Here is a 17,322-nt window from a genome sequence, read left to right on the forward strand (position 1 = left end):
GCCCCAGAAATACCTTTCTCAAGGACCTGAGAGTCATGTCTTTGAAATATATTCATCAAAAAAGATAATGCAACTACTCTTGTCCCGGTTTCTGAGGGAGGGGAGGAGCCTAACTTTAGAAGTCACCTTGCACCCAAATTACCTCCTGTCATAAAGATACAAAAAGTTTAGGGGTGCCTGGGTGACTCAGTCAAGTTAAGCGTCCCACTCCTAATTTGGGCTGAGGTCACGATCGCATGTTTCATGAGATCGAGCCCCAGGTCAGGCTCCCAGCTGACAGTGTGGAGCCTGCGTGGAATTCTTTCCCTCTCTCTGCCCCTCCTCTCCTCATTCATTCATTCATTCATTCATTCTCCCTCTTTCTCTCTATCAAAATAAAATAAATAAGAATTTTATAGATACAAGAAGTTTATTTTTCTTTTAGATAAAGCCTTCTGCTAATACATGTGGTCACCCCAATTACCATAAAATGTAGGATAAACTGTGCCTGGTAACGTGCTGTTAAACCCTCTTACCTGGGGACTGGGTATTGTTCATCTTGAGAACATGGAGGTAGCGACTCATATCTGCTGAGATATAATAAAGGGCAAGACTTTGTTCCATCTTTACAATCTCTTAGCAGGCTGTCTGTGATGTGCATCACATTCTGAATATTCAGTGATAAAATTGTTGTCTTTCTCTTCTACCTACAAAGGTAGAAAGGTGTTATGGGTTAGGAGATTTTGCTTTTAAGTGTATTTTCTTAGTATTCAACTCCGCTGTCAGCACAGGATAAGTGCTGACAACAGCATGAATTAGTGTAAATGAAAGACGGAAAACCAGGAGAAGTAAAGAGAGAAGCAGCTTCAGTCAAATGTAGCAGTGAGAGGGTGCGAATCGTTTCTGCCTGTACTGGGATGTAAACGTAAGACCCCCGTTCCAGCTCTTTATGCCGGGTGCAGGTATTCTTAACAGTGACACCATGGGAGTGGGGAAGAAATAGATTCTGAGATGCCCTGGAAATAGTTCTCTCTGACTTTCAGTCATTAAAAAGGAAAGAGAGAAAAAAAACAAACAAACAGAATTCCCACAGGCTGGATAAGCCAATTCTTTGACAATCATGGATTCGGAGGTTTTGAGACATAGACCCTTGACTACTTCCTTGGGGTAGGTGGCTGGTTCGATTAGTAATTGAAAGTTGAGCAAATAAAGGAGACATGGATTTATCTTGTACACTGAGTTTGTTGAACGACCCACACTTGCGAAACCTATAAATACTGCATTTTTTTTCCATCTTGGGGTTTTTGTTTATGTTTGTTCTCTATCTGGAGTGCACGTGTATCTCCACGTTTTTGTAATATCGACATGCTTTCATTGATGTCAGTCTTAAATGACCACAACTCTATGAAGCTTCCTCTGGTTGCTCATGGGAAAAAGTGTCCTGCGAGGAGTCTCGAGAGTGTCACAGAAAGGGGAGTAGGAGGGACCTGTACTGGGGGTTTGAGTCTGTGCTAGGTGATTTGAAGAAGAGAACTGAGAAGCAGGAGCCACTTCTGGGCTGGATAATGCAAGAACGGGAACGGGGTGTATTTTAACGTCAGTTTGGAATGCAAGAGGATTAAAGGGGAGCTCAAGTCGGTCAGGAGAGGGGCACGTTTGGTCACGTTTGTGGCATCAGTGCGGCCTTGGCTTCGTGTGGTTCTGAGCCTCGCTTCTATTCTGCTGGGAATGACAGGGCCTGATGTTCACCAAGCTTTGCTTTCACTTTCTTTCATTGTCAACAGGACCCATGTCGTCTCCTTAATTATAAACCTCATCTATGAAGTAAGGTACTGAATCTTAGAGAAAATGTTTAAGCTCCCACAATTAAAATTGACAATGCTAATACAGACTCTGGAGTTCTGGTTCCTAACCCTTAGGTCCTTTACTAAGGAATTCTATACCCGTGTATTTCTCTGTAGAAAGTGCTTTGCACTTACTTACCTGCTTCAACCAACTAGTTTCTTGTTCTGACATGATGAAATTAACCAGATACTGAAAAAAAAAAATCAAAGCTCGGTAATTAAAAAGTTTTAGATATGTGATAGTTAACCTAACTGCCTGGGTAAAGATCTTATTATCATAATTATTCAAGTATTCTACAGAGGTATATTGTATACTCAGGTATAGTATATACCTGAATTTTACTATATAAAATTTTACTATATACCTGAATTTTTACTATTTAAATCGTATGGAATGATATAGTAAATCCATAGGAAGGATTTACCACAGCTGACATAGGATATAGTCATTACAGCTTTCTAATACCTCCTGTAGACAAGAAAAAAAAAAGATACATGTTCTATTTTTCTACTAAGTATCTCCAACATCTTGATCAGTATAATGGTTCTGGGTGGTTGACAACTTGATTAATCTGAGCAGTCTCTGATCAGAAACACACTCCAACTCTTTTGGCTCTGAAGGATTTTCTGTCTCCTTTGTGGATAAGATCAATCAAAACTGGGATAAATTGAGTAGATTTAGAGTGGAAGGGCCATATCTTGGTACTGAAAAACGCTCTGTCTTTCTAGCTCACTTTGGACAGCTTTTCTTAGAGAATGAAAGGTAATGAAATACCCTTTAAACTACCTCAAAATTGGATCTATATACTGTTGTTTCACACGATCAGCAAAAAAACCTCTGGTGTGATTTCTGGTCCATTTCTTAATAATACTTCTATACCAAACACGAGCACAATAGATATGATATCTTTTTAATATTATTATATGTGATATAAAAAGCCAAGGTTTACTCAGTTCTTCCCTTCGAATACTTTGTTTTATTTCTTTTGCTCCTAGCTCTCCTTTAACCTCTGCATTTTAAAGATATCAAACTGCTCTTGTTTCCAGATCACCCCATCTTACACCTCTGTATCAGTCTCATTAGTATTCCTTTCTCTACAGCACTCCTTTTTCTATTTTTTATCAGCCAAATTTTACATGCCTTTGAAGATTCACATCTGATATCACCCCTTCAAATGCATAGTCCATGGATGTATCTGAATGTATTGGATTCTTTCCCTACTACAGGATGCATTCATAATATTACCTTGGCGTGTTTTGTCCGCATGCTTATTTCTATACTACATGTCATGTGGCTTGTCTGAATTATTTATTAATTTATGGAATCTGTAGGAAGAAGACTAGTGGCAGAGATTTCCTAACTTTCCTGAAATCAACCTCTCTCCTAGCAAATTTCACATGCATCTTTGTGTATATTTACCATTTTCACCATTATTAATATATTTAAATGTACATATTTCATAGTAGAGTCTAGTCCTTTTTTTTTGAGTCACAGACGATTTTCCCAGCAGACGGTCTGCCCATAGCATGTACTCAATGTGTATATGTTCCGTGAACTAATGAGGAAAGGTTAACAGTACCAGAATCGTTACAAGTATGCGTAATTATATAGTTGAAAGCTACATGAACTGTTTGAGGAATTCAGAATTAAAGACACAATCCACTGCCAAGAAGGTCATTTTTATTTATGAGAGAAAAGAAGAGACACAGATAAAAACTGCACCAAAAAAGTTTGGGGGGAAAAATGGAGAAAAACAGAGATGAATATTTGTCTAGGCTTATTTACAATTAATGTATTTAATTATCACAATCTGCACATTTAACTTCTTCTTGACAATTAAATCCCTAATAACATAGTCTAATCAATTCTTTCATTTAAACCCACTAGGACATCTCTTTCAAACTCATGCTCATAAAGTATTCTGGTGAAAGTTTATTCTACCCATATAAACTATCCAAATTTGCATCAAAGTGAAAAACACAAATTTCTCACGCAAATCGTGATGCTAAAGTGAGCGTGCTCCTGAGCTTTGACTGCATTGGCATCATCACTTGGTCAAACATTTGGGAACAAATATGGAAGGGGCGCCTGGGTGGCTCAGTTGGTTAATCGTCCGACTTCGGCTCAGGTCATGATCTCACAGTTTGTGGGTTCGAGCCCCGCATCGGGTTCTGTGCTGACAGCCTAGACCCTGGAGCCTGCTTCCGATTCTGTGTCTCCCTTTCTCTCTGCCCCTCCCCCTTCACTCTCTGTCTCTCTCTGTCTCTCAAAAAATGAATAAGTGTTAGTTTTTTTTAACCTGGGAAAAGCTTTTGATAACGTACTCTTTCAAATACCTTTACTTTGTTCCATCCAGTTATCTCAGAGTTCTACAAATAAAGGCAACTGTTAGTTACCTGTGCATATACATAACTGAAGGGTACGAGGAGAAGTTTTGCCAGAGTGGGTGTATTAATGATGCTGAAGTCTGTCACTTGACTATGATCTGATTACTGTGCTCTCAGGCTCTGTTTTCCCTGAAAATAAGGAAATCAGGTGTCTTTCGTGTCATTTATTTCATTGCCAATGCTCATGGCCGGTCCCTCAGTATAGAAGGAATGGAAGTGAAGCTTCAGCATTTTAGGATGGTAATGTGGAAGAGGAATAGGAACTCCTCTCACAAGTCTGCAGCTCCAGCTGAGACATGGGGTTATATTTTTCCTCCAGTCAGGGTAGAAGTGACATATGGGACAGCTTGTCCCACAAGTGATAGCTACAAGCTTAACTGCAGACCATGGACTCTGTCATGTGAAACAGAGTACAGCCAGTTCTTGTTTTGGTGACACTCAACTACGTTTGCTTTCCGTTCCTTCCCAATCAATCAATTTGAAATCAACACAAATATTGGTGTAACACAAGGGATTGTACTAAAGTTGTCGATAATCTTGGTGCTCATATAATGTAGACTTATAAAGTCTAAAGAAAGCTAAGCTCTAAAAAGTTTCGTCTTCAACACACCCTAGAAGGTCTTACCTACACTAAGAAGAGTATAGCGTATTATCATCAAAAGCATGCTAATAGCATGGAGACCTCTGAGCCCTTCTCAGTAGCACGGGACTTTGCTTCCAACCAATATAGTATCAGAAATACAGGGTATGTTCTTGGGACTGAAAGATAGGAACCCTAGTATTAGATTCAGAAAAAAGATGGAATATATATATATATATATATATATAATAATATATGCATGTACACACACACATATATACATATACATACATACATATATATACATATACATATACATACATATACATATACATACATATACATATATATACATACATACAGAGAGAGAGAGTGCTACACAGTGTCCAAAATGTGTTAGTTGTCTCCAGCCTATAAATGATTTTTGTGATCCCAGGTGGTGATTTCCTTGAAAGACAATCGGCAGTCTGTTTAAGGGAAACAGTTTACGTGAAGAATGTCATGAATCTCATTCTTACATTATTAGCTTTCATTGCTCAGTTACCTTACCACAGATTTCTCTCTCTACCATCATGCTCAAAAATGGCTAGGAAGATTGAGTCATTTAGCAAGAAGTTTCAAAAGGATTGGAGTAAAACTATATGCTCTATCTACCATAATTCATAGAGCATGAGCAATCAATATGATTAAACATCATATTTAAAAAAATGCACAATTTTCTTGCTTACTAAATATATTGCTTCCATTTAAACCTATTGAGTTAGGGAATTCTATTTATTCTAGAAAAATTTTAATGTAGCTAATAGATTTTAATTTCTGATGCCAAAATTCTTCTATGTATAATTAACACATTCTTAAAAGAAGAATCAAAAAATCATTTCAGTAAAGGTAAACAGTGAGATCAACAAATCAACATTATATAATGTATAGCATTCATATTAAATTTCATCAGGTTAACGCTCACAATTATCACCTGCACACTTAATTGATAACTATATAATGTTATGAATATTTTGTGGACTAATAAAATACAAGTGAACTTAGTGACACGGTATCTGCCGGGAAATAATATTTTCTATGAAATAATTAGAAGCACCTATTTTTAACATGCTTTTTGTAGAAGAGCTTTTATTTTTCTTTTTAAAATCTATTCAGGGTAAAAATCTGCATAGTTACTGATCAAAAACTATCAATGTTTTACTAAGACCATGTATCATAGAAGTTACATGTGAAAAATCATCACATTTTTGTTGGATTCTGTGACAGGTTTACACGGTACAATAATAGAATAGACGCTTACAAATGGGGAAGTAATACTTCCTAAATTTGTCCTTCAAATATCCCTCACTACCTTCTTTACTTTCAGATTTTACTGATTGTTTCCATCTTGTTACAAAATCTATTAAATGTAGATTATTCTTTTAAAAGCGACCTTTGTAATAAAATTCTTATAATGAAAGATATATTTCTTATTGCAATTAGTGTGATTTATTCATTACAATTCACATATTATATATTCAAAATGTAGTTTATAAAGTTACTAATGTAGTTTTAGATTATTAAGTATTGAATATCACTAAGGCCATAAAAATAAGCTTATGAAGGGATAGAGTATGTTTTATCTCCTTTTTTATAAGTTCAGATAGGGAGAATCCTTGATCTACTGTTAAATAGGTATTACAAATTAAGTAACCACTGAAAAGGAAAAGAAAATTGCAATTCAAAATTAGATATATGATTTACCTAATAATAAATACAAAAGTGCCATTTAAGAGACTCATCATTATTTAATTTATCTCCAAAGAACTCTGTAAGTGGTTATTAATGTCTTTGGTAATAGGTGAACCAATGTAATATACTGAAGGTTTTTTACTGTAAATCTCCCTAGACATTAACTGATAATATTGTTCTTGCATTTCTTCCCATTCTTTAAAAATAGCCTGTAATATGAATATTCTGCATACTGCAATCAGTGTCTTTAAATGACGTAGGCTTTCACGTCTGTATAAAATCAAAGAAAGTAGCACCAAGCTCGTCTGGACCAAGAAACAACTTTCAAATACTATCTAGTATTTTTGTAAATGTCTATCTTCATGTAACTTGCAACTAAGACCTTCGTAATCCTATGTTCTGATTATCTAATTTTTCCTAACAAACTACCTCAACATTTAGTGTCTTAAAACAAACCAACCCCACATTTTATCGTATCTCTCGATTTTTGTTTTCGTTTTATTTTGTTGGATCAGAAATTGGGGCGGTTCTCATGTGGCCATTCTTTTGCTCCACATGGCATTGACTCAGCTCACGTACTGGGATTTAGTTGGCTGATGGACTGGCAGGCATAGAGGGTCCAGGCTGGCTCTGCTCATGTCTTAGATGCCTAGGCAGGGCTGGCAAGGAGGCTGAACTCACTGGGACTATCGATTGGAGTGACTACACGTGGCCTCCCCATCATGGCGGTCACAGGCTAGCTGGACTTCTTGGCAGCTTTTGAACTTTGAGCTAGTCTTCCAAGAGACAGTAACCAAACCTGCCAGATACGTAAGGCCTAGTGCAGGAAATTGACAATGTCACATCTATAGTATTTTACTTGTAAGTCAATGAGAGAAGCAGCCGTCATGGAGAGAAAAATGAAACTCCGTAGGAGGAGTCGCAAAAATATTGTGGCCATTTTTAATATACTAGTATCTGCCCACTGGTTATAAGTTATTAGTTACTTATATGTCTCTCACATGCCAAATAAACTCAGTTGCCTCCAAGTTCTCCAGAAGCTTCATTCCATTCCACCATTGGTTCAAAGATCAGGATCCCAGCATCCAAATCGGTTCTAGATGCAGATGAACCTCTTCAGGTTCAGTAAAATATTCTTGCACTTAATCTATTACAGTAGTTTTCGAAACCTGTATTTTAATTTAGAAACTTTTAACTTGTTATATTTGGATTATGTATGTCCTATATACTTTCTTCTAAGTCACAAATATAATACAACTCAGCAGAAATTCTTGAATGTTATCTGTAACATGTATGAGTCTGTACTAAATCATTTCTGTGCATTCTGGGGTTCGGTTCCTTGAATACGATTTCTCTTGCACTGAGACCAGCAGACTACAGAGACATGTTATGTACCGCCTAGGCCCCCACACATCCAGGTCATAGTGGTACAGTTGACTTTAAAACTTTGTGAGGTTTCTGTGAACTGAAATATCGTTTAATTCATTAGACAAAGTCACACATATCTCACTCTAGACTCTTTTATACTTTGTGCTGATAGTTTACTATGCAAACAACACATTTAGATACTTAGAAGCCTTTTTGTCTATTCAAGATAGGTTTAATAAACATGCCCTTAAGATTCTTAGAAACCTAACCATGACTGTCCTTCAATCTTTTTGAAATCCCAATAAAGTTCTTCAAGCCTCAGTGTTGAGATTAACTTTCAGCCCCTGTTTTGTTGGAAGTGCTACGGATTTAACCTTTGCCTCGAAACCATTTTCTACCTGAGGGACTTTTTAAGGAAGAGATTGGGCATGAAAAATAGTTTTCATTTGTTCCCATTAATCCCTGGCCCTTTAAATGTCTTCTAAATTCTGCTTAAAACTGATTATTTACCTTTTTTGGTACCTCTTTCTCTAAGCATACCTGCCATATATGCCTAAAATAACTATTTAGTAATTTCCACATGACCATTTTCTTAGCCAAATCCAATAGGTCATAAGGTATATTTTCTATTCCAAGTATTACTGACCATGTTACCAAACTTCCTGGCCATTTATTTAGGCTCCAGTAACAACTTCCTTACTGTCTTTTCAATTCTCACTGAGAATATCCTGAGGTCATAGAGCCCTTCTAGCCTATGCTTACCCTGTACTCCCAAAGCCAATGCCTTGCACATTCGTTTTAGTTAAAACAGCATCAAGCTTCCAGGTCAAATATGTTGTATTGATTATCTACTGACGAGTCATAAATTATTCCAAAAGATACAGACTTAAAAAAAAAATTCTAGTTTCATTATATCTGAAATATCTGTTGGTTAAATATTCCAATTGAGTAAGTTTTTAGCTCTAGAGACATTGACTGAAGTCAAATTTTGGTATTAATCCAGCAGATGGGGTAGTTTGGAAGCCCCCAGAGTGCCTTGCTCCCATATCTTGTACCTTTGCTGGGGGTCCTGGACACTCAGATATCTTCAATCAGTGAATCCTTTCTGGTAACACATATGAATTTTGGATTAGTACACGATCATAAAACTGACGCATTATATTTTAATTGCCTGTTGTTTTTATTCCTCTTAGAATGTAATGTTTGTGAAATTGGGTCTTTATTTAGTTAAATAGCATGTCCCCAGAGACTGGTGGAGTGTTAGATACAAGTAATTATGTGCTGAATGAGTGAATATGTGAATGAATGACTCTGACTTGACTTGAAATGAATTCTAATAATTATTTTCCCATAACTGGTTACAATGTTTATATCATTCATTTCTTTCTTCTTCTTTTTTTTTTTAATGACATAACTGGATTTTGGAAGAAATGTCCAAATTTTAAAGATTCAAAAAGGAGAAATGCAATTTTTTTTTCTAAGAATAAATATAACAGAAGAGTTTGCGAGAAGCACTGTTTGTTTGTATAGAGGAGGCAAACATCTTATATTTTCGTCTGGGGCTCTTTAACAAAAATAAAGATTAAAAAGAGAAAAATAGCTTATTAATGAACATCACATGAGTAAGACCTAAAAATAAGAGTAACTCAACGTGATGACTAAGCACTCTGGTTTATATAGCATCTTCAAGAAAGAACAATACATTTGTGGAAGAATAACAGGACAGAGATAACATTTGTAGGCTTTCTTGGGTGGCGGATGGTAGGAAGGTAAACATATGGGAGGAAACTAATGGAGTAGGTTTTGTTTTTTGCTTGTTGCAAATGAGCTGATAACAGTCTGTCTCTAGAAAAAGGAGAACTTATATCCTGTCTTTAGGCAGAAAGGGGAAAAGGTCCAGAGAGCTTTCCCTATATTTGTTGCTTTTTAATTACCATTAGCTGAAAATAATTTTGATGCCAAAGTAGCATATTTGGGGGTGGTGTATTTTCTTATTCTTCATTTGTTTGTTTGTTTTAGTCTTAAATAACTCTTCTGCAAGCACGGTCTTTTGGAAACAGATCTTTTTCAAAGAAACAAATGAATATTTGCTTTGTCTGTTCTAGAATTTCTTCATAAGGAGGAGCTCAGGTTCATTAAATCTGGAAAGAAGCTGGAGTTCTTGCTCTGAAATTTTGCTTTCTAAGTAAGCCCTGGTACTCTTACTTAGATCGTATGTTATCCATTTGTATGACTTTCAGCAGAAACCAATAGAGACTATGGAAGGGCACGCTGAATAAAAATAGAAAACAAAATACTGGTACTACACAACTGTTTGAACTCAAGGGTACATAAACTACAAGCAGTGGCAGGTTTATGCCACTAAGTGGGCGTAATATGCATCTTGTGGTTAGAATGTCTGCATTTGTATATGGCTAGAAGCACAGTTATGCAAATAATTCAAGTCTCAGTTCTTTCCTTGGTAACACATGGCTTGAATTGGAATAGGCATTAAAGTTCTCCCCCAGTCATAGACCCTTCTCTCGTACAAGAGGCACAGAAGGAAGTCTAAAGCTAAACGGGAGTGCAGTTGGATTGAAAAAACAAATGATAATTAGCATCACTGATACCATGACAGTTACGTATTTTGGAGTTAAAAGGCTACTATGATCTAATAACACAGAGGGCAAAATTAAGCGCTGGTTGAAAAGGAGTTAGGTATGCAAATTTGGGGTGCTGCCACCAGCTGAACAGATGTTTGAAAACTTAGCCGAGTGTGTTTGTTCATTCTAAATATGTTTACATAATGTATTGTAAGCTATTTTCTCAAGCCCATTTGCATGGAAATGTACGTGTGGCCCTGATTCTGCCATCTTTAATCATGTAAAACTGCCGCTGGCTTCGGGTGGATTTATGCACGAGTCAGTCGCGGCGGAATCCGGCCGGTGGAGAGGGTCGCGCAAAGAGTGGAGCAAATGTGCCCATTACGCCTGCATGTTCTGTGACACAGCAGCGCCTGGAGGCAAAGCCTGGCAGGGCCTTCACAGGTCTGGAGGGGAGATTTAGAGAAAGTGCTCTGAGTTACTCAGAGAAATTTAATCATTAAGTACTGCACACTCGAGTTGTTTCAGGTAATTAATACCATGCTATTTTTTTCTCTAAATCTATTTCTCATGCTAAATTTCTTCCTCAGTGTCCTTTTCCTACTCACCCCCCCACACGTAACCCCCGCACGTCTTGATCAATGACTTGACTAGTGGAAAAAATACACTGATGTAGAGGAGGTCTGAATACTTAGATGGTTATCTTCTTCGTACCATACACAGAGCACTAGCAGCAAAATAATTAAGGCATTGTTTTCATAAATTTCTCCTCCAATTTCAACTGTTAGTCTGGTAGGTTAAAACTTTTTTGTATCTGCGCATTCATTTATTTAAAGGCTGGATAATTTATACTCCTCAGTAATGATTTCTAGCAATTGTAGATTTTTAAAAATGTTTCCAAATTAAAAAAAAATTGACAAGTTCATTTACTCAATAAAAAAAAAAAAATATTTAGTACTTCCTGTGGCTAGATATTTGTTTCCAGCCTTCAGGAACCCACTGAAGGAATGAATGAACTAGAGGCAGGAAAAAAAAAAAAAAAAAAAAAAAAAAGGTCTGCCTTCAGGAAGACCATAATCTTTTTAAGAAGAGTACAAAGACATTAAGCAAATTAAAATCAGGAAATTATGATGATAAATTTTATCAAAGAAGAGTACAGACAAAATTGAAAAGAATCACTGGAAAGACTTACTTTGGATTGGGGCATCGATGTAATCTTTTTTTTTTTTTTTTTTTAAAGTTCATTTATTTATCTTGAGAGAGCGAGCGAGCGAGCTTGGAAGGAGCAGAGAGAGAGAGAGAGAGAGAGAGAGAGAGAGAGAGACTCCCAAGCAGGCTCTACACTGGCAGCGCAGAGCTCAAACTCAACAATTCGTGAGACCCTGACCTGAGCCAAAATCCAGTCAGTGGTCAACCTACTCAGCCACCCAGGTGCCCCTGTAATCATCTTTGAGTTGGAGAACTTTAAACTAACACCTGAATGATAAGTTTAGATTTCATCTTATGGAGAGTAGATCCAAATTTCCAGGCAGATAGAACAACATATGCCAAAGTTCTTAGGTGAGAAACTGCTTGTAGTGTTCGAGAAACTAAAGAAGCAAATGTGAATTCTAAGTTCGCAGGAACGGCCAGAACAGTTAACAATGGCTTAATAAGCATAAGTCTGATAATACGCGTCATCATGATCCTGTCCCAGAGTCTAAATTTTACCTGAAGGCAATGGAAACTCACTAAGAAGCTGTTAAATAGAAATCTGCCACAATTATGTATTCATCTTCAACAAATATACGTGGCTGATGTGTTGAAAATCAATCTGTGTTTATAGGAGTGAAAGGTTGGTAGATATTGCTATAGTGATGATTACTTAAGCCAGTGTGGGAGAAATAGCCATGAAATGCAGTAAATTGATTTCAGAAAAATATCGAAGTGAACATGAGCAGAGTACAGTGATGTAACAGATAGATAGCATAAAAAATTCAGAACAGTTTACACCATCAGCCGTATATTGGTTTAAGCAACTTGGAAAATAAAGAGAGGCCTCGTTTCGTGAGAAGACGCAAACAGAAATGAAGAAATCAAACGTAACCATGGTTTGAAAAGTCTGTGCTGACATGTTGAAGCGAAAATATTAAAGAGAAAGTGGAAGTGTAGGTCCGGAGCATAGAAAGCCTCTCTAGTTAGAGAAGTGAGATTTAGAAAATCATTGGCACGTAGAGGGTGGTTGAAAAGTCACCGGGAGCGAAAGAAGAGAGAAGAGTAATGGGCTGTGTTAGGTCGAAAATTTGTTTCACCTTCAAATTCATGTTGAAGATTTAACCCTCAATGGGATGGTCTTTGGAGATGGGGCTTTGGGAGGTAATTAGGTTTAGATGAGGTCATGAGGGTGGGAACCTCATGATAGGATTGATGCCCTTATTAGAAGAGAGAGAGCTAGGCCAGTGTAAATCCCATTAGTCGTATCTTGTGTAATAGGCACCTACCTTTTATTATCAGACTATCCTGTTACATTTGCCTTTCACTTCAAATATCACATTACTCTTTCGTATGGCGAAGTTTATTCTTTTCTAAAATATCAAACCTCAGGGGTTTTCTTCATTCTCTCTGACAATTATTTTGTCCTCATGAAGCTTTGGGTAGGTATGTGTGACACCGGCCATCCTCCGAAGTTGCCCTTTTCTGTAAGCATTTTATGTTGATGTACTTTTTTTTTAAGCCATCGTTTTCTCTATTGTACTTGAGTTTTCCCTCCCCTGTGTTTGTATCCTCCTTCGCTTCATCTGAAACCTACATTCTCAGAAGGTAAATCTTATCCTTTTTTTAAAATTCTTATAACATGCCCATTGGTACATCCTTTTAGTAACAATCCACACAAGGGCACTTAATAAGCAACTTTTGGTTAAGACTTATGCTGTGGAACAGCGATACAGAGAAAAAGGCATTTAAATAAAGGAAGATAAAAGTAGGAAAAAGTGCGTAATAAAAAAAAAGGCCTGTATCTAATTAGGTAAGAATGTGGAGTGGTTTTTTTTAATTTTTTTTTAATTTTTTTTTTTTTTAGCGTTTATTTACTTTTGAGACAGAGAGAGACAGAGCATGAACGGGGGAGGGTCAGAGAGAGAGAGAGGGAGACACAGAATCGGAAACAGGCTCCAGGCTCTGAGCTGTCAGCACAGAGCCCGACGCGGGGCTCGAACTCACGAACCATGAGATCCTGACCTGAGCCGAAGTCGGACACTCAACTGACTGAGCCACCCAGGCGCCCCGAATGTGGAGTGTTTATATGTCTTATCTGGAATTTAAAACTTTGCATTATAGGACCTGTATCTTTTTTTAAGATATAAAGAAAACAGTGAGGCTTAATGAAAAGAAATGGATTATTTAGAATAATAGACACACAGGGCTGGAAGAATGTGTACCTCACTCACCAGTATCCTTAGGAAATAACATACCAATGCAAAAAAGACAACAATATTTTTAGATAGATTTTTAATTATTTTTATGTATCCACATTAACCGAGAATTCATAGATTTATTTAGATGCCAATTCTTCTCACAACTGCTGCCAACCATATTTTTTACAATGGCTCCTTTCAATGCTTTAGAAAGAAATACTCTTAGAGGATCTTTATTTAGAAGTATACATTTGCCATGATAATGAAGTTTCCTTATATATCTAGTTAAATGTAGAAGTATTAAGTTTTATCAAGATGCCTTTCTTGTATTATTTGAAATAACCATACGATTTTTCTCTTTGCCCAGATATTGTATACTTATATTCTACCTTAAACCCTAAAAATATAAAACAACAAATAAAGTCTTTGTTTCTATTTAAAAAAAAAGTAGAAGAAAAAGAAACACAACAGACCAAAAGCAAAAAAGCAAAACAAAACCCAAAAAACAAACAAAACACACATGTTAGATCAGAATACAATCAAATCATACACACTGACCTAGTCATTCCAGGACCTTCACCCACATCTCAATCAGAACTTTATTTCCTAATGTTCTCTTAAATTTTGTTTCATCTATAGTTATTTTATATTTTACTCAAGACCATTGTGTGTGCATGTGTGTGTGCACATATGTATACACACTACCATACTGTATCCTGTCCCATGCTTATTTCTTTCAAAAACCGCTATCTTCCTTTGTAATGTTTATGGAGAAAAGCTATTATCAATTACTCTGAAATCTGCTGTATGAGTGGGAGGCAGGCACACTGATTGAACTTTTGGATCACATACTCATTCCAAATTAATCAGACTTTTTTGAAGACAATTAAGCATTTAAGTGTTACTAATCTCTAACAAAATGTGTGGATGTATATTTGATTAACTTAAATAGAGTTGATTTGGGACCTTAATTACATCCGCATAATCTCTTCCACTCTGCCATATTCTAAGGGCTAGAAGCAAGTTACAGGTTTTGCCCACTCTTAAATGAAGGATGATACAAGGTGTGAACCTCAGGAACAGGGACCATGGGCCATCTGAGAATCCTGGCTCTCACGGTGGCTCTTAAGAACAGTCTTTAAGTCTTAAAGTGCAAGATGTGAATCAGACTTCTAAGCAAAGTATTTCTTGGAGCAAGAAGGCTCTGTTTTTATCACTAAATTTTATGCAGTTTGACATAAGGACATGAAAGTATGGATGGTACCAATTTTGTGTAATAAAGGAGGGCTGATTTCATTGCTAACTATAAAGAAGCTAGTAGGTATTATTAAATGTTTTATCCAACCAACAGAAATTACATATTCCATTGAAACTTTTATTGAAAACTAAAAAATATTCTTCTTAATGTTGTTCAAAAGGAAAATGCATGCAATTTTTTTTAACTCTAAGCATATTATTGGACTACAATGCAAGGTTAAGTAAAAAAATAAACATGGATTTGCAAAACACTGAAAACTAACACAAGCAAATCACTCTGCTGATGAATAAATATAAAGGGCCCCCATAAGTAATAACTTTTTGATTAAAAGGCAATTAATACTAATTTAAAGAAAGGAAAAATAATAAATATACTGCAAGATACTGTGAGCTCTGAGTTCACAAAAACATGCATGTACTTAAATCAACATTTTAGAAAACAAATTCAGAATAGTTCCTTCTTCTATGTGCTTCTAAGAAGGAGTGGGAAGATTAATATGAGGGCTTTGGATTAAAATTATTTAATAATAAAGATATAAAGTAATTGGGGGGCCTGGGTGGCTCAGTCGGTTGAGTGTCCAACTTCGGCTCAGGTCATGAGCTCACGGTTTGTGAGTTCAGGCCCCTCATCGGGCTCTGTGCTGACAGCTCAGAGCCTGGAGCCTGCTTTGGATTCTCTGTCTCCCTCTCTCTCTGCCCCTTCCCCACATGCATTCTGTCTCTCTCTGCCTCTCAAAAATAAAGAAAACTAATAAAAAGTGAAAAAAATATATAAAGTAACTTCAGAAGCATTTAAGTTACACATTACCTGTCTATCATCTATTTATCCATCACTGTGTGTATATTTCCCCAATATTAGTATTTCTAGCCAACTCAGAATTTACGCTGTTATAACGGAAGTGTGTTCAAAACAATGAAAGGATCTGTGCTATCTATTTAGTATTCTGGAACCAATTCTAGTGTGTGTGTGTGTGGGGGGGGGGGGGGTGGTGATAACCCCAGGCATCCAACAAGCAAGTCTCTGGACACTGGCTGGATGTCCTACAATTTAACTCAAATCTGCCACTATCTACCAGAGCATCAGATTCCGTAGGTTAAAAGGTCAGTCCCTCACGTCTGCTCCCTTCTCCCACTTCAGAAGCCAGCCTCAAGCTCAGGTTGTTAACCTGCACTTCTGACCCACTGGCTCTAAGTTAGAGGTTCTCATGAACCCCTCATTGGGGTTTGATTAATTTGCTAGAGCAGCTCACAGAATTTAGAGAAACATTTTCTTACTAGATTACCAGTTTATTGCAAAGGGTGTAACGCAGGAACAGCAAGAAGGCAGAGATGCACAGGGCAGTGTGGGGGGAAAGGCTATGGAGCACCCATATTCTGTCTCCTAAATCTCCACGTGTTCACCATCTCAGGAACTTCCCGAACCTGGTCCTTTTGGGTTTTCATGGAGATTTAATTATAAAGGCAGGATCAAGGAAATCACTAGCCTTTGGAAACTGATTCAAACTCCAGTCCTGCTCTCCTACCCTGGGGTCTGGAGGGTAAGACTGAAAGTTCCAGTCCTTTCTCAGCTGCCATCCTAAATTGGAGTCAATAAATCATTTCATTAACATAACAGAAGACACCTTTATGGTTCCCCTCAGGAAATTAAAAAGGTTTTAGGAAGTCTGCCAGGCACAGTGGACAAAGACCAAATATATTTTATATATTTAGACCAAATATATAACATAAAATATATATTATACATATAATATAAAATATAATTATATATATAATTTATTTCTAATTATAAATCACAATATCACACTATCCAATTACGCTCACAGGATAAGAAATAGTTTTTTTAGTAAACCTTTTAAAATAAGGGTATATGGTTAAATCATGATATGAACACATCTCTGAAATATATTTTTTTAATGTTTATTTATTTATTTTGAGAGAGAGAGAGAGTGTGTGAGCAGGGGAGGGGCAGAGAGAGGGTGAGAGGGAGCAGCAGAGCCCCCCCACGCCCCCCATACAAGGCTTATCTCACAACAGTGAGATCATGACCTGAGCCAAAATCAAGAGCGGGACGCTTAACTGACTGAGCCACCCAGGCACCCCTGAAATGTTTAAGGACTCTGAAAGGAGAATGATATTAATTTTTTAATTCAAACAATTAAATAATTGTTTCTAATAATAGCATTATATTATATTGCTTTTGA

The sequence above is a fragment of the Lynx rufus genome, unplaced genomic scaffold (assembly GCF_022079265.1).
Source record: "Lynx rufus isolate CCGP_SWC_20201006 ecotype Redwood Valley unplaced genomic scaffold, mLynRuf1.p SCAF_20, whole genome shotgun sequence".
NCBI lineage: Eukaryota > Metazoa > Chordata > Mammalia > Carnivora > Felidae > Lynx > Lynx rufus.